The sequence below is a fragment of the Erinaceus europaeus genome, chromosome 1 (assembly GCF_950295315.1).
Source record: "Erinaceus europaeus chromosome 1, mEriEur2.1, whole genome shotgun sequence".
In the NCBI taxonomy this organism is placed as follows: domain Eukaryota; kingdom Metazoa; phylum Chordata; class Mammalia; order Eulipotyphla; family Erinaceidae; genus Erinaceus; species Erinaceus europaeus.
In genome coordinates, this window is record NC_080162.1 from 95,617,618 (window position 1) to 95,641,467 (window position 23,850).

Below are 23,850 nucleotides of genomic sequence, written 5' to 3' on the forward strand. Positions count from 1 at the left end.
AACTAAAAAAGAAGTGAGAGACCTCAAAAAGAGATTAAGGGATACTGAAAACAACAACAGAGAGCTATGGGATGACTTGAAAAGAAATGATATACGCATTATTGGCTTACCAGAGGAAGAAAGAGAGGGAGGGGAAGAAAGCATTCTTCAGGACATAATAGCTGAGAACTTCTCTAGTTTAGACAACAGCAAGACATAAAGATTCAAGAATCCCAGAGGGTCCCAAACAGAATTAATCCAGACTTAAAGACAACAAGACACATCATATTTAGAATGGAAAGGAATAAGGATAAAGAAATGATCCTGAAGGCTGCAAGAGAAAAACCAAGAGTCACCTACAGAAGAAAACCCATAAGATTAGCAGCAGACTTCTCCACACAAACACTACAGGCCAGAAGAGAATTGCAAGATATCTATCAAGTGCTCATCAATGAGAAAGGCTTTCAACCAAGACTATTGTATCCTGCTAGACTGTCATTCAGACTAGATGGAGGCATAAAAACCCTCTCAGACAAGCAACATTTGAAAGAATCAACTATCACCAAGCCTTCCCTGAAGGAAGTTCTGAAAGGTCTCCTATAAACAGTCAGACAACCATAAATTGGCCATATATCAGAACACTCTAAAAATCTACAAGAATGGCATTAAAATATCTTCAATATGTGATATCAATAAATGTCAGTGGCCTGAATTCACCTATTAAAAGACACAGAGTAGGAAAATGGATCAGAAAACACAACCCAACAATATTCTGTCTACAGGAAAACCACCTGACTCAACAAGACAAACACAGATTCAAAGTGAAAGGTTGGAAAACTGTCATACAAGTTGATAACCCTAGAAAAAAGGGCAGGAACAGCTATTCTCATATCTGACATGATAGACTTTAAAATAAATAATACACCCAATGAGAAGCCATATAAATACATCAAACATCTACTGAAAGAGCTACAGCAATATATTAACAGCAACACAGTAATAGTAGGGGATTCTAACACCCCACTCTCTCAACTAGACAAATCATCCAGGTAGAAAATCAAGAAAGAAATGAGGGAGATAAATAAATGAGGAGATAGATAAATTAGAACTATTGGACATTTTCAGTCATTCACCCCAATAAACTGGAATACACATTTTACTCAAGTCCACATGGGACATTCTCAAGGATAGACCATATGTTAGGCAACAAAAACAGCATCAGCATATTCAGGAGCATTGAAGTCATCTCAAGCATCTTCTCAGACCACAGTGGAATTAAATTAACACTTAACAATAAACAAAAGATTAGTAAGAGTCCCAAAATGTGGAAGCTCAACAGTACACTACTTAACAACTACTGGGTCAAAGAGGAAATAAAGGAAGAAATCAAAATGTTTTGAGACTTCAATGAAAATGAAGACACAAGCTATCAAAATATTTGGGACACAGCTAAGGCAGTACTCAGAGGGAAGTTCACAGCCATAAAAGCACAAATTAGGAAACAAGAAAAAGCACAAATAAGCAACCTGATTGCACACCTTAAAGACTTAGAAGATGAATAACAAAGGGAACCTAAAGCAACCAGAAGGACAGAAATCACTAAAGTTAGGGCAGAAATAAATAACATTGAAAATAAGAAAACCATACAAAATATCAACAAAAGTAAGTGTTGGTTCTTCGAAAGAGTGAACAAAATCGACAAACCTTTAGCCAAACTCACAAAACAAAAAAGGGAGAAGACCCAAATAAATAAGATCATAAATTAGGAGGTAAGATGGCGACGGCCTGAGAAGTCGCTGACAGCGAGTGCTCAGATAGCATCGTCGGCAAAGGTAGGATTTTCTGCCTTTAGCAGGCCAGTCAATAAGGGGGGGGCACCAAAGAAGTTATTACAGTTTAATTTGGGTTAACAATTAGAGCAAAGGTGACACGGACTAGCGGGGCTCCAGAATTCCCAGGCGGTGCCAGGCAAGGCGAGTGCGCCGGGCATTGTCCTCCGCCCGCCCGGGAAGGCGGCTCCTCCGCCGGTTGCAGAGCGCGGTGGGCAGAGGACCCGGAGAGAGCACTTTAGCTCGGGGGCTGCCTCTTGGGAGTTGCCAGGGTCCACCGCGACCCTGAGGGTGGATCCAAAGACTTCTTGAGTATAGCTCTCATTGGATCAAAGGACTTGGAGCTAGTTTTCATTTTTGAGAAATCCTTTAAAAAAGTCTGGAGGGCGGGGTTTCCCGGAAAATGGCGCCCGGAGAAGCAGAAGCAGCGGCTAGCCTTTGAGCTCCGGACACATCTTGTGTAAACAATAGGATTTTCTGCCTTTAGCAGGCCATCCAATAAGGGGCCATAACGGTCATACCAAGGATGTTTCTATAACTTAATTTGGGTTAAGAATTAGAGTAGGGGAAAAAATTCTTTTTTCTTCCTTTTAATTTTCAAGCATACATCCTTCCCGCCGCCCCCCCTCCCCCCATAAGCAGTGCCTGGGACCAGCTACTAGCAGGATACCCCATACCACCAAACAGGGTTTTTTTTTTTGTTTTTGTTTTTGTTTTTGTTTTTGTTTTTTAATTCACTGATACACATTTGGGAAGTTCCTCGCACTGCTCTTTAATTACAACTCTTCTTCCTATCTTCTCCCTTTTCTCTCTCTTATCTCTCTCAATCTCGCTCTTTTTTTTTTTTTTTTTTTTAATCTTGTCATACACTTCTTTCTTCTTTGCCTTTCTGAATTTGTGAATTACTTTGGGGAAGAAATCTGACCCAGAGTGGACTCTCTATGTGTGTATCTCTGCTCTAGTTCCCTTTACACTCTTGTTACCCTTAGAATATACACTGGATAGTAGATTTGCATAACTGTCTATTCTTGCTATCCTCTCTTCCTTTTCTCTTTCTTCACTGGGATTTGGTTACTATTTTTTCACGGACTGGAGAAATTGTTTGGCTAACTGGTAACGATTAAACTCCTTCAATACTTACTTCAGTTGCTACGGTTATTCCGGAGGTTGGTGAGTGCAATTGTCATAAAGGTATTTAGTACAGTGTTACTTGTGCTCAAAACACAACAACTGAGGAACAACAGAACATTAAAAAAAAAAAAAGAGAGAGAAACACATAAATTAAAAAAAAATGGGTAGATTAAAAACAAATAAAACTGCTACCCCAATGAATGAAGACAAGAGCCCAGAAGAAACCACAAATCAGTCAGAAGTAACCATAGATAAGAAAAGTATGCAAGCAATAATAAACTTATTAATCACAGAAATGAAAACAACATTGGAGGAAAGAAATGGCAGTATTAGGGAAACAACAGTTGAGACCCCCAAGGAAAATACTGATTATCTTGAGACAATTAGAGAACTGAAAGCTGAAATAGCTGTAATGAAGAAAGAAGCTGAGGCAAGGGAAAGCAGACTAACAGAAGCAGAAAACAGAATTAGTCAGACAGAGGATGAGTTAGAGAAAACTAAGAAAGAGGTGAAAGAGCTTAAAAAGAGATTGAGAGACACTGAAAACAACAACAGAGACATATGGGATGATCTCAAAAGAAGTAACATTCGTATAATTGGCCTGCCAGAGGAAGAAAGAGAGGAAGGGGAAGCAAACATCCTAGAGGAAATAATACAAGAAAATTTCCCAGACCTGAATAACAGAAAGGATATCAAGGTGCAAGAGGCCCAGAGAGTACCAAACAGAATCAACCCAGACCTGAAAACACCAAGACACATCATAGTCACAATGAGAAGAAGTAAGGATAAAGAAAGGATCCTAAAGGCTGCAAGAGAGAAACAAAAAGTCACATACAGGGGAAAACCCATAAGACTTTCTGCAGATTTTTCAACTCAAACTCTAAAAGCCAGAAGGGAGTGGCAAGATATCTATCGAGCCCTGAATGAAAAAGGGTTTCAACCAAGGATTATATATCCTGCTAGACTTTCATTCAAGCTAGATGGAGGGATCAAAACCTTCTTAGACAAACAACAGTTAAAGGAGGCAACTATCACCAAGCCGGCCCTGAAAGAGGTATTAAAAGACCTCTTATAAACAAGAACATCACTATAATACTTGTAATATATCAGAGCAAACAAATTGTTTTTTAGAACAATGGCACTACAATACATTAAATCCATAATATCAATAAATGTCAATGGCTTAAACTCACCCATCAAAAGGCACAGGGTGGGGGGATGGATCAGAAAACATAACCCAACCATATGCTGCTTGCAAGAATCACATCTGTCACAACAAGATAAACACAGACTTAAAGTGAAAGGATGGAAAACTATCATACAGGCTAACGGTCCACAAAAAAGGGCAGGAACAGCCATTCTCATCTCAGACACGATAGATTTTAAATTAAATAAAGTAATAAAAGATAGGCAAGGACATTACATAATGATAAGAGGATCAATCAGCCAAGAAGACTTAACAATTATTAACATCTATGCACCCAACGAGGGACCATCTAAATACATTAAACACCTATTGAAAGAATTTCAAAAATACATCAATAGTAATACAATAATAGTGGGAGACTTCAATACCCCACTCTCACACTTAGACAGATCAACAAAGAAGAGAACCAATAAAGATATAAGAGAATTGAATGAAGAGATTGACAGACTAGACCTCTTGGACATTTTCAGACTCCTCCACCCCAAAAAACTGGAATACACCTTCTTTTCAAATCCACACAACACATACTCAAGGATAGACCACATGTTAGGCCACAAAGACAGCATCAATAAATTCAAGAGCATTGAAATCATCCCAAGTATCTTCTCAGACCACAGTGGAGTAAAACTAACTTTTAACAACAAACGGAAAATTATTAAAAGACATAGAATTTGGAAACTAAACAACATGCTCCTTAAGAACCACTGGGTCAGACACTCACTCAAACAGGAAATTCAAATGTTCCTGGAAACTAATGAAAATGAAGACACAACCTATCAAAATATTTGGGACACAGCTAAAGCAGTACTGAGAGGGAAACTTATAGCTATACAATCACATATTAAACACCAAGAAGAAGCCCAAATGAACGAACTTACTACACACCTCAAGGACTTAGAGGAAGAGGAACAAAGGAACCCTAAGGCAACCAGAAGGACAGAAATCACTAAAGTTAGAGCAGAAATAAACAACATCGAAAATAAAAGAACCATACAAAAGATCAATGAAGCCAAATGCTGGTTCTTTGAAAGATTAAACAAAATTGACAAACCCCTAGCCAGACTCACCAAACAAAAAAGAGAGAAGACTCAAATTAATAGAATTGTAAACGATACAGGAGATATCACAACTGACACCACAGAAATCCAGAGAATTCTGCGAAACTTCTATAAAGAACTATATGCCACCAAGCTAGAGAATCTGGAAGAAATGGAACAATTCCTAGAAACCTATGCACTTCCAAAACTGAACCAAGAAGAACTACAAAATCTAAATGCACCAATCACAGACAAAGAAATTGAAACCGTTATTAAGAATCTCCCCAACAACAAAAGTCCTGGACCAGATGGCTTCACAAACGAATTCTACAAAACTTTCAGGAAACAGTTAATACCCATACTTCTTAAGCTATTCCATAAGATTGAAGAAACAGGAATACTCCCTTCCACCTTTTATGAAGCCAACATCACCCTGATACCAAAAGCTGATAGGGACAGAACAAAAAAGGAAAACTACAGACCAATATCTCTGATGAACATAGATGCCAAAATATTAAACAAGATCTTGGCCAACCGGATACAGCAACACATCAAAAAGATTGTTCATCATGACCAAGTGGGATTCATCCCAGGAATGCAAGGCTGGTTCAACATCCGTAAATCAATCAATGTCATTCATCACATCAATAAAAGCAAAGCCAAAAACCACATGATTATCTCAATAGATGCAGAGAAAGCCTTTGACAAAATCCAACACCCATTCATGCTCAAAACTCTACAAAAAATGGGAATAGATGGGAAATTCCTCAAGATAGTGGAGTCTATATACAGCAAACCTACAGCCAACATCATACTCAATGGAGAGAAGCTGAAAGCATTCCCCCTCAGATCAGGGACTAGACAGGGCTGCCCACTGTCACCGTTACTCTTCAACATAGTATTGGAAGTTCTTGCCATAGCAATCAGGCAAGAGAAAGAAATCAAAGGGATACAGATTGGAAGGGAAGAAGTCAAGCTCTCACTATTTGCAGATGATATGATAGTATACATAGAAAGACCTAAAGAATCCAGTAGAAAATTACTGGAAGTTGTTAGGCAATATAGCAAGGTATCAGGCTACAAAATCAATGTACAAAAATCAGTGGCATTTCTTTATGCAAACACTAAATCTGAAGAAGAAGACATCCAGAAATCACTCCCATTCACTGTTTCAGCAAAATCAATCAAATACCTAGGAATAAAGTTGACCAAAGAAGTGAAAGACTTGTATGCTGAAAACTATGAGTCGCTACTCAAGGAGATAGAAACTGATACCAAGAAATGGAAAGATATCCCATGCTCATGGATTGGAAGAATAAATATCATCAAAATGAATATTCTCCCCAGAGCCATATACAAATTTAATGCAATACCCATCAAAGTTCCACCAAGCTTCTTTAAGAGAATAGAACAAACACTACAATCATTTATCTGGAACCTGAAAACACCTAGAATTGCCAAAACCATCTTGAGGAAAAGAAACAGAAATGGAGGCATCACACTCCCAGACCTTAAACTATATTATAAAGCCATCATCATCAAAACAGCATGGTACTGGAACAAAAATAGGCACACAGACCAGTGGAACAGAATTGAAAGCCCAGAAGTAAATCCCAACACCTATGGGAATCTAATCTTTGATAAGGGGGCCCAAAGGATTAAATGGAAGAAGGAGGCTCTCTTCAATAAATGGTGCTGGGAAAACTGGGCTGAAACATGCAGAAGAATGAAATTGAACCACTTTATCTCACCAGAAACAAAAATCAACTCCAAATGGATCAAAGACCTAGATGTCAGACCAGAAACAATCAAATACTTAGAGGAAAACATTGGTAAAACACTTTCCCATCTACACCTCAAGGATATCTTTGATGAATCAAACCCAATTGCAAGGAAGACCAAAGCAGAAACAAACCAATGGGACTACATCAAATTGAAAAGCTTCTGCACATCCAAAGAAACTATTAAACAAACAGAGAGACCCCTCACAGAATGGGAGAAGATCTTCACATGCCAGACATCAGACAAGAAACTAATCACCAAAATATATAAAGAGCTCAGCAAACTTAGCCGCAAAAAAGCAAATGACCCCATCCAAAAATGGGCAGAGGAAATGAACAAAACACTCACCACAGAGGAGATCCAAAAGGCTAACAAACATATGAAAAACTGCTCTAGGTCACTGATTGTCAGAGAAATGCAAATTAAGACAACACTAAGATACCACCTCACTCCTGTAAGAATGGCATACATCAAAAAGGACAGCAGCAACAAATGCTGGAGAGGATGTGGGGACAGAGGAACCCTTTTACATTGCTGGTGGGAATGTAAATTGGTACAGCCTCTGTGGAGAGCAGTCTGGAAAACCCTCAGAAGGCTAGACATGGACCTTCCATATGACCCAATAATTCCTCTCCTGGGGTTATACCCCAAGGACTCCATAACACCCAACCAAAAAGAGGTGTGTACTCCTATGTTCATAGCAGCACAATTCATAATAGCTAAAACCTGGAAGCAACCCAGGTGCCCAACAACAGATGAATGGCTGAGAAAGCTGTGGTATATATACACAATGGAATACTATGCAGCTATCAAGAACAATGAACTCACCTTCTCTGACCCATCTTGGACAGAGCTAGAAGGAATTATGTTAAGTGGACTAAGCCAGAAAGTTAAAGATGAGTATGGGATGATCCCACTCATCAACAGAAGCTGACTTAGAAGATTTGAAAGGGAAACTAAAAGCAGGACCTGATCAAATTGTAAGTAGGGCACCAAAGTAAAAACCCAGTGGTGAGGGGTAGACATGTAGCTGCCTGGGCCAGTGGGGGGTGGGAATGGGCGGGAGGGATGGGTCACGGTCCTTTGGTGATGGGAATGGTGTTTATGTACACTCCTAGCAAAATGTAGACATATAAATCAGTAGTTAATTAATATGAGAGGGGGAAATCAATTGTATGTCTCAAAGGTTCTCAAAAGACAAACTGAATCTTTTTAATAGATAGGCTACGTATTTGATATGCGGACTCTCTCAAAAGCCTAGACCAAGTAGATTAGAAGCTTCCAATAGCACAGCTATATACAAGATACTGGGTACTGTACAGCAAACCATAACAAAGGGACTTTTCAAAGTTAACCCAATTAACAAATAATGTGTGGGTAATATTAACTATTGATTGTCTTTTTGAACCCTAAGACAGCAGGAACCTCACATCTTCACTATAGAGCCCCTACTTCCCCCAGTCCTGGCACCCTTGGATAGGGCTCACTTTCCCGTATGCTTCTCCCAATCCATACCAAATAATATTGCATCCGCCGATCACAACCTAACCAAAGCAACGATTGCCATCTCAACATGCTTCACCTCAGAGTGTATCCAGAGACTTCACGTGTGGAATGACAACCCTTCAGCTTCATTACTCGGGTGAGACCTTTCCTTTTATAGTACACTCTAATTTTATCTCAGGTAGTTCACTTTCTAACAAAGTCCCATAACCTAGACATACACCAGTTTCTGTGAGAGAGAGCGTATGTGCACACGTATCCATAAACTACTGCAAAATATATACCTGAAAGCTGGATTACACTAGAGTTTGCAGTGAGTACCTCCCCAACACTTCCTCTCCACTATTCCAATCTTGGGATCCATGTTTGCTCAACAAATTGATTGGCTTTGTATGTTAACTCTCTTTTCAATCACCAGGTTCCAGATGCCACCAGGATGCTGGCTAGGCTCCCCTGGATTGAGGACCCCACCAATGTGTCCTGGAGCTCAGCTTCCCCAGAGACACACCTGACTAGGGAAAGAGAGAGGCAGACTGGGAGTATGGACCGACCAGTCAACACCCATGTTCAGCAGGGAAGCAATTACAGAAGCCAGACCTTCTACCTTCTGCAACCCTCAACGACCCTGGGTCCATGCTCCCAGAGGGCTAGAGAATGGGAAGGCTATCATGGGAGAGGGTGGGTTATGGGGATTGGGTGGTGGGAATTGTGTGGAGTTGTACCCCTCCTACCTTATGCCTTTGTTCACTAATCCTTTCTTAAATTAAAAATTTAAATTAAAAAATAAAAAATAAAAATAAAAAAAAAAAAAAAAAAAAAGATCATAAATTAAAGAGGAGATATCACAACAGACACTGCAGAAATTCAGCATATCATGCAAGGCTTCTATGAACAACTATATGCCACCAAGGTAGAGAACCTGGAAGAAATGGACAATTTCCTAGATACCTATGAACTTCCAAAATTAAGTAAAGAGGAACTAGATAACATGAACAGGCCCATCACAGCTAATGAAATTGAAAGTTATCAAAAACCTTCCCAACAATAAAATTCCTGGACCAGATGGTTTTACAATGAATTCTACAAAGCCTTCAAAGAAGAACTAATACCTTTACTTTTAAAGGGTTTCCAGAAGATTGAAGACATTGGAATACTCCCTTCCAGCTTCTATGAAGCCAACATCACTTTGATACCAAAAGCAGACAGGGACACAGCCAAAAAAAGAAAACTACAGACCAATATCTTTGATGAAGATAAATGTTAAAATATTGATCAAAATTCTAGCTAACCAGATACAGCAGTATATTCAAAGGATTGTTCATTCTGACCAAGTGGGGTTTATCCCAGGGATGCAAGGATGGTTTAATATATGTAAATCAGTCAACATGATCCACAACAATATAAGCAAGACTCAAAACCACATGGTCATATCAATAGATGCAGAGAAAGCCTTTGACAAAATACAGCATCCGTTTATGATTAAAACACTACACAAAATGGGAATAGATGGAAAATTCCTGAAAATAGTGGAATCTGTATAGTCCAAAACTACAGCTAACATCATACTCAATGGTGAAAACCTGGAAGCATCCCCTCAGATCAGGTACTAGACCAGGCTGTCCACTATCACCATGACTATTCAACATAGTGTTGGAAGTTCTTGCCATAGCAATCAGGCAGGAGCAAGGAATTAAAGGGACACAGATAGGAAGAGAAGAAGTCACACTGTCCCTATTTGCAGATGATATGATGGTATACATAGAAAAACCTAAGGAATCCAGCAAGAAGCTTTTGGAAATCATCAGGCAATACAGTAAGGTGTCAGGCTACAAAATTAAAATACAAAAGTCAGTGGCATTCCTCTATGCACTAGAAGAAGTTGCATTAAGTTAGAAGAAGTTGAAATCCAGAAATTAATTCCTTTTACTATAGCAGCAAAAACAGTAAGATATCTAGGAATAAACCTAACCAAAGAAGTGAAAGACTTGTATAATGAAAATTATGAGTCACTACTCAAGGAAATTGAAAAAGACACAAAGAAATGGAAAGATACGCCATGTTCATGGGTTGGAAGAATTAACATCATCAAAATGAATATACTACACAGAGCCATATACAAATTTAATGCTATCCCCAAAGATCCCAATTACATTTTTAGGAGAATAGAACAAATGCTACAAATGTTTATCTGGAACCAGAAAAGACCTAGAATTGCCAAAATAATCTTGAGAAGAAAGAACAGAACTAGAGGCATCATACTTCCAGGTCTATAATTGTATTATAGTGTCATTGAAATCAAAACTGCTTGGTACTGGAACATGAATAGACACATTGACCAGTGGAATAGAATTAAGAGCCCAGAAGTAAGCCCCCACACCTATGGACATCTAGTCTTTGACAAAGGTGCCCAGACTAATAAATAGGGAATGCAGAGTCTCTTCAACAAATGGTGTTGGAAAAAAAATGGGTTGAAACATGCAGAAGAATGGAATTGAACCATTATACTTCACCAAATACAAAAGTACATTCCAAGTGGATCAAGGCCAGAAAGTATCAAATATTTAGAGGAAAATATTGGCAGAACTCTTTTCCACATCAATTTTAAAGACAACTTCAATTAAATGAATCAAATTACAAAGAAGACTAAGGCAAGCATAAACCTATGGCACTACATCAAATTAAAATGCTTCTACACAGCAAAAGAAACCACTACCCAAACCATGAGACCCTTCACATACTGGGAGAAGATCTTTACATGCTATACATCAGACAAAGGCTAATAACCAAAATACATAAAGAGCTTGCCAATCTCAACAACAAGAAAACAACCCCATCCACAAATGGGGAGAGGACATGGAGAGAATATTCACCACAGAAGAGATCCAAAAGGCCAAGAAACACATGAAAAAATGCTCCAAGTTTTTGGTTGTCAGAGAAATGCAAATAAAGACAACCATGAGATACCACTTCACTCCTGTGAGAATGCCATACATCAGAAAAGGTAACAGCAGCAAATGCTGGAGAGGTTGTGGGGTCAAAGGAACCCTCCTGCACTGCTGGTGGGAATGTAAATTGGTCCAACCTCTGTGGAGAACAGTCTGGAGAACTCTCAGAAGGCTAGAAATGGAACTACCCTATGATCCTATAATTCCTCTCCTGGGGATATATCCTAAGGAACCCAACATACACATCCAAAAAGATCTGTGTACACATATATTCTTGGCAGCACAATTTGTAATAGCCAAAACCTGGAAGCAACCCAGATATCCAACAACAAATGAGTGGCTGAGCAAGTCGTGGTATATCTACACAATGGTGTAGTACTCAGCTTTAAAAAATGGTGACTTTACCAATTTCAGCTGATCTTGGATGGACTTTGAAAAATTCATGTTAAGTGAAATAAGTCAGAAACAGAAGGATGACTATGGGATGATCTCACTCTCAGGCAGAAGTTGAAAACAAGACTAGAAGAGAAAACACAAGTAGAACCTGAACTGGAATTGGCATATTGCACCAAAGTAAAAGACTCTGGGGTGGGGTGGTTGGTGGAGGGGGAGAATACAAGTCCAAAAAGGATGACAGAGGACCTGGTGGGGGTTTATTGCTATATGGAAAACTGAGAAATGTTATGCATGTACAAACTATTATATTTACTGTAAAATGTAAAACATTAATTCAGCAATAAAGAAATTTAAAAAATAATTACATGCATTCTAGAGTTTGGGGATGGAACATTCTGTAAATATTAACTCCACCTCCAATTTAAGACTTTTGTTTCTTTAATTTTCTGTATGATAATATGTCCATTGCTGAGCAGTGTGTTAAAGCATCCTGCTGTAACTATTTCTGTCAGTGTCTCTCGTTAGAACCATATTTGCTTTATTTCATAGTTACTATAGCATGGGAATATATATTAACAAATGTTTCATCTTCATGCTTTATCAATTATAATATAATGCCCAATTTTTTGTTTTGTTCATTCTATCTGAAATTTATTACTATGTTTATTTATTTCTTTATTTATTGCCTCCAGGGTTATCTCTGGGGCTTCGTGCCTGCACTGCTATGAATCCACTGCTCCTGTGGCCATTTTCTTTCTTTCTTTCTTTCTTTCTTCCTTTCTTTCTTTCTTTCTTTCATTTTGAAAGGACAGAGAAATTGAGAGGAGAGGGGAAGATAGAGAGGGAGAGAGAAAGAGAGACACCTGCAGACCTGCTTCATGGCTTGTGAAGCAAACCCCCCACACACACACACACACAGGTGGGGAGCCGGGGGTTTGAACCAAGATCCTTGCGCAGGTCCTGGTGCTTCATACTATGTGCACTTAGCCTGGTGCCGTACCACCCGGCCCCTAGAAATTTATTTTTATCTGATATAATACAGAAGTTTCTGTCTTTATATTTTTCTGTTTGTTTTACTCTAGTCTGTCTTGAGTTTTCTTCTACTTCTTTTGAGTTTCTTTATAATAGCAATTTTGAAATTTCCTAGGAAGATATATTTTTGAGGTGATAGCTTTTGAGGTTGGATACCAGAACATTTTTCTCTCCTTATGAGGTTATGTTCCTTTGAGGTCTCCTCCTATTTTACTATTTTAAATGTCCTTTTCTTTCCCCCCTATATCTGTATGTTACAAAGGAGCTGAACTACATTTACTTTTCCAGCAGATGTCACTGTGTTTAATTTTATTTGGTTTTCTCTGACTTAATTTTCTTGGCTTTTGCTACCTTTCACAAGTACTTAGGTTTATATTTGCAGGGGGGTTTGTTTGTTTGTTTGTTTTGATTTTGCCTCCAGGGTTATTGCTGGGGCTCTGTGCCTGCACCATGAATCCACTGCTCCTGGAGGCCATTTTTACCCCTTCTTTTGCCCTTGTTGTTGGAGACTTGTGGTTATTATTATTACTTATTACTGTTGTTGATGTCGTTCATTGTTGTATAGGACAGAGAGAAATGGAGAGAGGAGGGGAAGACAGAGAGGGGGAGAGAAAGATAGACACCTGCAGACCTGCTTCACCACTTGTGAAGCAACTCCCTTACAGGTGGGGAGCCGGGGGCTCGAACCGGGATCCTTAAGCCGGTTCTTGTGCTTTGTGCCATGTGCACTTACCGGATGCACTACCACCCGATCCCAGGTTTTGTGTGTGTGTGTGTGTGTGTGTGTGTGTGTGTGTTGTTGTTGTTGTTGTTGTTGTTGTTGTTGTTGTTGTTGTTGTTGATAACATGCAGGGGAAGAGGAGCCTCATTCATGTCTGTGGAATCATGTGGGATCACTCATATACTACCTCTCTGAGGACCCTGCTCTGAGATTTTGTAATCTGTCCACCATCAGTAGACTTCTAAAGGTCAGTACTCACTGGGAGGATTAGGAGAAAGGAAGTGTTCTCTACAGCACATTTCTTGTTACTCTTCTAGTGGTGGCCCCAACCTATGTGGACCACATCAGCTCCTCCATATGGACATCCCCTGGGCCTAGGGCATATACCTCTCTACCTTTTCTGCTTCCCATTCTCCAGGTCCCCGCTGGGCCAGTACCTCTACTGTCCATGTCCCTCACTCCACAACACATTTTCTCACCTCTCTCCACTCACCTTTTGCCTAGTGAAGTATTAATCTTTTCATGTCCTTTGTAAAGCAGTCTGTACTAGTAGTGAAGTAGTGAAGTGCAATCTCACTCCAAACTTGGTACTTTCCGTAGCCTATTATTTTGATTAATTGATCCTCGTGGGAGCGAAGGAATCTCCTCTACTGCTATCTTGGTTCTGAAAGTCTCTCCAGTGATTTAATTATGTTAATGTCACACGTATGCTGAATTAGCTGCTGAGGATTCACTATTGATGAGTAGGAATCAGCTTTCAGGATTGCCTTCAAGGAGTTCAGATTCAATCTATTAAAAAAAAAAATCCTTACATGGGATAAGCAGCCTTTTCTTTCCTATTTTAATCTTTGCAATAATAGATCTGTAAGATCATGATAAATTGTTCCCATTGATTAACATCTAAAGTGCTTTTTTACTAGCAATTATCTTTCATTACAATTGAAGGAGAATTTCTGTGATATGAATCTATAATTTTTGCAACATATAGACTTTAAAATACTGAAATACAGAATAAGAATATGAATCAAAACAAGTATACAAGGTATAAAGAAAAGTGACATGCCCACTCAATGTATATGAGAATGATGTTTAACAAACCCTCTCCAGGATTTAGAGGATTTATGTAGAGAAATTTTAAGTCCAACTCATTTCATATTGTTAATTAAAAGTTCACGATGGGCCAGGCAGTGGCTCACCTAGTTAAGTGCACACATTAAAGTGTGCAAGGATGTAGGTTCAAGCCCCTAGTCCCCACCTACAGGGAGAAAGCTTCATGAGTGGTGAAGTAGGGCTGCAGGTGTCTCTCTGTCTCTTACCTACTCTAGCTCCCCTCCCTTCTCAAGTTCTCTGTTTCTATCCAAGAAATACATAAATAAAATGTTTTTAAAAAAATGAAAGTTCAATATGTAGTGAAATTAGATGTCAACCTATAGATTTTGTTCACCAGAAATATAAATAATTTCTATCTCATAAAAAATAGCAATAGACACTAGTCAGGCTTTTAAAATCTAACCTATCACTCATACTCTAACATTTATTCAAAATGTGTTTTAAAAAAACTAGAAATGTTCTCTTAGCTTTTTATGCTATGCTTCTGGTTTCTTAATTAAAAATTCGTCAATGTGGTTTCATTTCAAGTTTTAACAAGTCGTGCTTAATTCTGCTTTAACAAAGAGAACAATTTCTTTACAAAAGAAAGACAGGTATGGTCTCTGACTTTTACTGAGGTAATAGACTTAAGTAACGAGCCTTTCCTGAAGTAGTTCAGACCCTATTGATGAAGATCTAAAGAGGCAGCAATGTACAAGCTTATGCCCCCAAAAACATAATCAAAAATATTTTAGATGATACAATTTTAGGTTAGCAAAGTAGTTCACCCAGGTGTATGCCTTCTTTTCCTTCAAGCCAAGTTGGATACTGGCCCCCATTACACTGGGGAAGTTTCAGTATAGTGGTGTCTTTCCCTCTCTCCCTCTGTCTCTCTGTGTCTGTCTCTTTATATCTGGAAAAACTTCAGCCCAGAGTGGCAAAGTCCCAGCAATGGGAATAAATTGTTTTAATTTTTATTGATATACTTTTTTTTTGATAGGACAGAAGGAGAGAGAAAGAGAGGCGCCTGAAATTCTTGCTTCACTGCTCACAAAGCTTCCTCCCTGCAGGTGGAGACTGGAGGCTTCAGGCCAGATCCTTACTCACTGTAATATGTGTGTTCAATTGGATGTACCATTGCCTGGCCCCAAGAAACACAACCCTAAAGATAATTAAAATGTTTCTTTAAACTTTTGCCAGATAACTTCAAAATATTCCTTGATATGTAAAGAAACTCTTTTTATTTAAATACCAGTATTTAAATATGCTATATGCTACACCCTACAAAATAAATATGGGTGGTCCTGCACCCAACAGTTTGTCTTCTTTATATAAATATATACTCACATTAATAACACTTTCTTGACACAAAGATGAGCAGACTGAAATCCATACTAATCCATATCAGTTACCAGTTTCAAATAGTCCATAAAATTCAGCAGTTCTTCCAGAACTAACAGCTTAGATCAGAAATGGACGCCCTCTCCTGGTGTTTATTGCTGCAGTGGGTTTGAGATAATTCTGTAGACACATAAGAATCAAACTAGAGAGATTTCTTTCTCTATTTTTAAATTTTTTAATTATCTTTATTTATTTATTAGATAGAGACAGCCAGAAGAGGGTAGGGGTAGGGAGGGAGGGAGAAGAGACAGAGAAAGACACCTGCAGACCTGTTTCACTACTTGTGAAACTTTCCTCCTGCAGATGGGGACTGGGGGCTTGAACCTGGTTATTATGCATTATAACATGTGCATTCAACCAGGCTCAAGATTTCTTTCTCTTATAGATTATTTATAATAGGAAATCTTAGAACAAATAGAAGAATATCAAGCTTATTAATATTTTCAAGTTGCAGCTATTGTAGTAAATCAATAATCACATTAGATTATGGAATATACAGTAAAGGCAAAGAGTCATTAATTTTTTAAACTTTTTTATATTTTATTTACTTATTCCCTTTTGTTGCCCTTGTTTTTTTATTATTGTAGTTATTATTGTTGTTACTGATGCCATTTGTTGTTGCATAGGACAGACAGAAATGAAGAGCGGAGGGGAAGAGAAAGATAGACACCTGCAGACTTGCTTCACTGCTTGTTAAGTGACTTCCCTGCAGGTGGGGAGCCGGGGGCTCAAACCAGGATCCTTAACACCGGTCTTTGCACTTTGTGCCACCTGCAGTTAACCTGCTGCGCTACTGCCCTACTCCCCAAAGAGTCATTTCTAATGTCTACAAAAGTAATTATATATTAAATGCAAAATTGTTACTTACAATAGAGCAAAAGAAAAATTTTCAGGAAATAAAAGGAAATTTTCTGCCACATTATCCATATCTCTATATGCTTGGCTAAGCAAGCTCTTATCAGTACTTTACCTATAATTTCTCATGTTTTTAATAACTATTCTCAGACTCATATTTCCAAGTTGAAACATACTGTCAGTAGCAATTCTGGTCAGCATCACCAGGCAAGGAAAATAAAAGATATAAATCCAAATTTATAAATGCCTTAGAAAGAAAATTCCCAGCAATAAGAGTAAAATAAAACCGAGATAATTGAATAAGAACAATCAAGTCGAGGCTCAGTGGTGGCTCACCTGGTTGAACACACATGTTACAATGTGCAAGGACCCACATTCAAGCTCCTAGTCCCCACCTGCAGAGGAAAAGCTTTGCAAGTGGTGAAGCAGGGCTGTAGGTGTCTCTCTGTCTCTCTCCCTCTCTATCTTCCCCTTCCTCTCAATTTCTAGCTGTCTCTATCCAATAAATAAATACAAATAATTAAAAGAAATTAATAACTAAGAACAATAAAGTTATTAGTAAGAAAAATAAACTTAAAAAAAGTGAGCCTGCCAACATGTGATATCTCTTTTTTTTTCTCTCAGCCTAACATGTGAATAAAGTTTAAAATTACTGAAAATCATGCTTTCTCCTCAATTCTTTGTTGGTATTGTGTGTGAGGAACCTTTTAAACATGGGGGGAACAAACTCAGTCCACAATTCTCCCCAATGCAGAAATCATTGAAAGTCAATTAAGCAACAGGTGGAACTCTCATGAATGGGATCGGTGTCCTTACAAGAACTAGTTGGCTTTCTCTCTGACATAAGGAAAGTAGTGAGAAGAGGACTATATGCAACCTGAAAAGAAGCCTCACCCAAATTCAACAGAGGTTGAACGTTGGTCTTTGACCCTCCAACACGGAAAAATGCTTTTGGTTTGAGCTACATGATCATACTTGATTTATTGTGTGCTTAATAGCAGCTCAAAGTGACTAGGACAAAAAGTGCTACTATTAAGTGAGAGTGATGCTGTAACCAATCCTATAAGGAACTCTGGAGCTGGGTAAGAATAGGAAAGCTATCAGGGGAGGGGATGAGATATGGAGTTCTGGCGGTGGGAACTGTGTGGAATTGTACCCCTCTTATCCTATGGTTTTGTCAGTGTTTCCTTTTTATAAATACAAATTTTAAATATATATAGATGACAAATCCCACTGTGATGAGATCTCAGAGTAAAAAGAGGAAAACACTTTAAACTGTTAAATAACTAAGTAGAGAAAGTGGTAACATATATGAACAAGTAGGTATTCTTTTAGTAGAGCAAGAAAAAACTGCCAGTAAAAGTCTATAGGGCCCAGGAAGTGGTGCAAGAATAAGGCACTAGACTTAGAAGCGTGAGATACAAAGTTCAGTCTCAGATAACTCATGTACTAGATTTATGCTCTTGTATTTTCTTCCTCCCTCTCCCAATATCTTGTGTTAATAAATAAAGTCTTTGGGGAGTTGGGCAGTAGCACAGCGGGTTAAGTACACATGGCGCAAAGTGCAAGGGCCAGCTTAAGACATATGACTACACTAGTATAAAGTGTAGTCATATAAACCACTATTTAATTAATATGAGAGGGGGAAAATTGATCATATGTCTCGAACTTTTTAAAACACATACTGAGTCTTTTTAATACATAGGCTAAGTCTTTGATACGCTGACTCTCTCAAAAGTCTAGACCAGGTAGAACAGAAGGAACCGGTGGCACAGCTATATACAAGATGCTGGGTATTATACAGCAAACCCTAAGAAAGGGACTTTTCAAAGTTAACCCAATTACCAAATAATGTGATGATAACAATAACTATCCATTATCTTCTTGAGCCCTAAAACAGCAAGAACCTCACATTTCCACTATAGAGCTTATATTTTCCTCAGTCCTGGAACCTTAGGGTGGGGCCCACATTCCTACATGTTTCTCTCAATCCATATCAAATAATATTGCATCCGCCGATCAGAACCTAATCAATGCAGCGAGTGCCACCCCAGCATGCTTCACTTCAGACTGTGTCCAGAGACTTCAGGTGTGGAATGACAACCCTTCAGCTTCATCATTCAGGTACAACCTCTCCTTTCATAGTATTCTCTAATTCCATTCCAGGTGGTCCACTCCCCAATAAAGTACCCAAACCTAGATATAGATCAGGTCCCCTGAGATAGAGCATATGTTCACATGTGTCCATAAACCAGGGCAAAATATATACCTGAAAGCAGAAGTACACAAGAGTCTGCAGTGAGTACCACCCCCAACACCTCATCTGCACTATTCCAGTGTTTAGGTCCATGATTGTTCAACAATTTGTTTGGCTTTGTAAGTTAACTCTCTTTTCAGCCACCAGGTTCCGGATGCCAGCATGATGCCAACCAGACTTCCCTGGACTGACAACCCATCAATGTGTCCTAGGGGTGCATTGGATCGACCTTCCCGATGCACCTTCCCATGGTGCATCTCGTGAGTACCCATTCATTGGGGAAACTGACGATCCTTCCTAGCCAACTGAATCCACATGGATCCCAGTCACTTTCAAAGCCAGCAACAAGCAGCTGTCAGGAGACTAATAACCAAAATATGTAAATAGCTCACTTAACAACAAGAAAACAAATGACTTCATCCCAAAATGGGAGAGGACATGGACAGAATATTCACCACAGAAGGTATCTGAAAGGTTGAGAAACAAATGAAAAAATGCTCCAAGCCACTGATTGTCAGAGAAATGCAAATAAAGACAACAATGAGATACTACTTCACTCCTGTGAGAATGTCATACACCAGAAAAGATAGCAGCAACAAATGCTGGAGTGGTTGTGGGGTCAAAGGAACCGTCCCACACTGCTGGTTGGAATGTAAATTAGTCCAACCCTGTGGAGAGCAGTCTGGAAAACTCTCAGAAGGCTAGAAATGGACCTACCCTATGATCCTGCCTTTCCTCTCCTGGGGATATATCCTAAGGAAACAAACACACCCATTCAAAAAGATTTGTATATACCTATGTTCATAGCAGCACAATTTGCAATAGCCATAACCTGGAAGCAACCCAGGTGTCCAACAACAAATGAGTGGCTGAGCAAGTTGTAGTCTGTATACACAATGGAATACTACTCAGTAATTTAAAATGTCAATTTCACCGTTTTCAGCCCATCTTGGATGGAGCTTGAAGAAATCATGTTAAGTGAAATAATTCAGAAACAGAAGGATGGATATGGGATGATCTCATTCACAGGCAGAAGTTGAAAAACAAGATCAAAAGAGAAAAAACAAAGCAGAAGCTGGAGTTGGTGTATTACACCAAAATAAAAGACTCTGGGGTGGGAGAGGGAGAGTACAGGTCCAAGAAGGATGACAGAGAACCTAGTGGGGGCTGTATTGTTATGTGGAAAACTGAGAAATGTTATGCATGTACAAACTATTGTTTACTGTGGAATGTAAAACATTAATCCCCCAATAAAGGGAAAAAATGAATGAAGAAAACATAGACAAGTAAGATAAAAAAAAAATCTAAGAAAGGTTTTGTATCCCAAACATATAAAGATCCTTACAACTCAGTAATACAAATTTAAAAAAAGAAGGTAAGCACTTGAACAGGTATTTTACCAAAGAACAGAGATGGCAAGTAAACATATAAGAAAATGTTTAATACAGCTGAACAAGAAACACAAACACAACAGAAAAGAAAGCAATAATGAGAGACTTCTACATAACAATTAGAATGGCTAAAATGAAATAAATAAATAGCAGTTCTAAAAGCAGTTCATAGTAACATTCACTGCTTTTAGGTTCAAGGTACTGATTACCCTTGACTTATTTTTAAAATAATATGTTGATTAATGTAGAGTTGCTTATATATTTATTAAGTTTATGTGTATCTGCTCACATAGTTGCTGCCTATCAGCCTTAATATGAATAGTGTTAGGGAGGTATCTTGCTTTGCTTTTCACCATTCTACCACCTCAACTTCAAGAACAATGTTGGAAGAAGAGCAGCACTCAATACATTTTAACAAAAGGCAAGAAGGGGGGTGGAGGGTGGTGCACACAGTTGAGCGCACATGTTCAAATGCACAAGGACCCGGGTTCAAGCCCCCAGTCCCCACCTGCAGCAGGAAAGCTTCATGAGTGGTGAGGCAGTGTTGCAGGTATCTCGCGGTCTCTCTTCCTCTCTATCTCCTGCAGACCTGTTTCACCGCTGGTGAAAGGACTCACCTGCAGGTCCAACCGGTATTCTTATGTGGGTCCTTGCACTTTGTGCCACCTCCATTTAACCCATTGCACTACCACCAGACTCCCTCTATTACCTTTTATTTATTTATTGGATAGAGACATCCAGAAATTCAGAGGAGGTTATGAAGCAGGTCTGCAGGTGTCTATCTTTCTCTCCCCCCCTCTGTCTTCCCCTCCTCTCTCCATTTCTCTCTGTCCTATCTGGCAACAGCAACAATAATAACTACAACAATAAAAAACAACAAGAGCATCCTGATGGCATCTGGAACCTGGTGACTGAAAAGAGAGTTAACATACGAAGCCAAACAAGTTGTTGAGCAATCATGGACCCAAAGCTTGGAATAGTGGATAGGAAGTGTTAGGGAGGTACTCACTGCTGGCCAGGCTTCCCTGGATTGAAGACCCCACCAATATGTCCTGGAGCTCAGCTTCCCCAGAGACACACCCTACTAGGGAAAGAGAGAGGCAGACTGGGAGTATGGACTGACCAGTCAATGCCCATGTTCAGTGGGGAAGCAATTACAGAAGCCAGACCTTCCACCTTCTGCAACCCATAATGACCCTGGGTCCATGCTCCCAGAGGGATGGAGAATGGGAAAGCTATCAGGGGAGGTGGTGGGATATGGAGATTGGGTGGTGGGAATTGTGTGGAGTTGTACCCCTCCTACCCTATAGTTTTGTTAATTAATCCTTTCTTAAATAAAAAAATAAACAAGAGCAACAAAAAGGGAATAAATAAATATTTTTAAAAAGAAAAAGGTAATAGAAATACTAAAAAAAAAAAAAAAAAGCAAGAAGGAAGAGAAAGAAGGATATCGGGAGTCAGGCTGTAGTGCAGCGGGTTAAGCACAGGTGGTGGTGCAAAGCGCAAGGATCAGTGTTAAGGATCCCAGTTCGAGCCCCCGGCTCCCCAACTGCAGGGGAGTTGCTTCACAGGCGGTGAAGCAGGTCTGCAGGTGTCTGTCTTTCTCTCCCCTCTCTGTCTTCCTCTCCTTTCTCCATTTCTCTCTGTCCTATCCAACAATGATGACAACAATAATAATAATTACAAAAATAAAAACAACAAGGGCAACAAAAGGGAATAAATAAATATTAAAAAATTTTTTAAAAAAGAAAGAAAGAAGGATATTAACACATGGCAAACAAGTGTATGAAGGGAAGGAACCCAGTCACAGCATCCTACCAAAGAGCACCTGCTGGAGTAAAATAAGATGGATGTAAGGTCCCTAGGAGGCTGCTTTGCTCCAGAAGTTGTCAGTTTCAGTTGTCATTAAAATTATCAAGAATGCCTATATGCAATTCCAGGTCACATCAAACCTATTAAGTCAGAATCTCTGAAAATGGAAGCTAAGTGCAGATTGTTAAAATTCCCCAGGTGACTTTAATGTTATGTCAAGGCTGAGAAAAACTGAGGAAACGGAGCCCAGGCTCAGAGCTATACATACTGTGTGTGCTTCTTGGGCAAATTACTTAACCTCTTTCAACCCCAAATTTCTCAGCTAGAAAATGAAAGTAATCCATATCTCCTCATTATATATTAATATAATGAATGATGTGGGGTCCAAGAGCTATCTCAGTGGTATCCTGTATGCAAAAGACCTTAAGTTCATCCCAACTCTGGTTTTTATCTTCCCTTCTTTCCCCTTCCCCTTCTCCTTTTTTTCTTTCCTGTGGAACACAATTCAGCTGACTTGTGGTAATGCCTTACACTGAACCTGAGACCCTGAAACCCAGGAATGAAAGTCTAATGCACAGGAATAATGTTGCTTCCCATCCCCTGGTTCTGCATTTTTATTTTTAATGTGGGAGAGAGACGAGGTAAAGTCAAGAAGTCTAATCCTTCAGGTTTTTCACACTTAAAAGACTTTAAATGCAATAGTCTATATGTTGTCAAATGACCTGCATTTCTCTGAAAGGCATGTACTGGATGGTTTCACTCATGTGCAATAAAAAGTATTGAAAAAAACATGAACAAGAAAAAATGAGCACACACATTACAGGTACAAGGGCCCAAGCTCAAGCCCCCCACTCCCCATCTGCAGGGGGGAAGCTTCACAAATAATGAAGCAGCGTTACAGGTGTCTCTCTGTCTCTTTCCCTCTCTATCTTCTCCTCCTCTCTCAATTTTTCTTGGTCCTATCCAATAAAATAAAAACAAGTAAAATTAAAACAAAAGAAAATTGTTCAATAGCAAATTTTAAAAACAAGGGGAGGAAAGAGAGGAGAAGTCGCCAAACTGTCTCTAAGACTTTGTACAAAATATAGTAGTTATCTTGGGGGAAGGAGGGAGTTGGTACCGAATTATAGTGATGGGTATGGTCTGAAATCGTATGACCTTGTAAACTATTACTAAATCACAAAAAATACATTAAAAGATTAAGATTATATGTAAATATCTCAGCAAATATTAATTCTCCCCAGGGCAAATTTGACGACATTTTCTGTTAGTGAGAAATGCTAATTCAGTCATCGGTTCATATTTTTCACTGTAACCTGATTATCTGGCTGAGTATTTGCACGGAGAGAAGTTCCTAAGTGTTCATTGTTTTCATTTACCTGATGACAAGATGTTGCCTGAAGCTATGTCTATTTTCCATCTAGAAGTACCAACTATGGGAAGAAATCTAGCCGGTTGTAAGGATCACTGATTCTCAGACCTA

The 23,850-nt window shown here is 39.0% G+C and overlaps 1 protein-coding gene across 3 annotated transcripts in view; it reads right to left on the reverse strand.

Moving 5' to 3' along the window:
- Positions 1–23,850, reverse strand: part of PTPN20 (protein tyrosine phosphatase non-receptor type 20) — a 92,849-nt gene that overhangs the window by 62,392 nt on the left and 6,607 nt on the right. For 2 of the 3 annotated variants that reach the window (XM_060191247.1, XM_060191237.1), the window contains exons 2-3: positions 15,999–16,172; positions 14,056–14,351 (exon numbers count right to left, since the gene is read on the reverse strand). The gene's annotated coding sequence lies outside the window, so the exon portion shown is untranslated. The remainder of the gene's footprint in view (positions 1–14,055; positions 14,352–15,998; positions 16,173–23,850) is intronic. The other variant, XM_060191242.1, reaches the window with a different exon arrangement.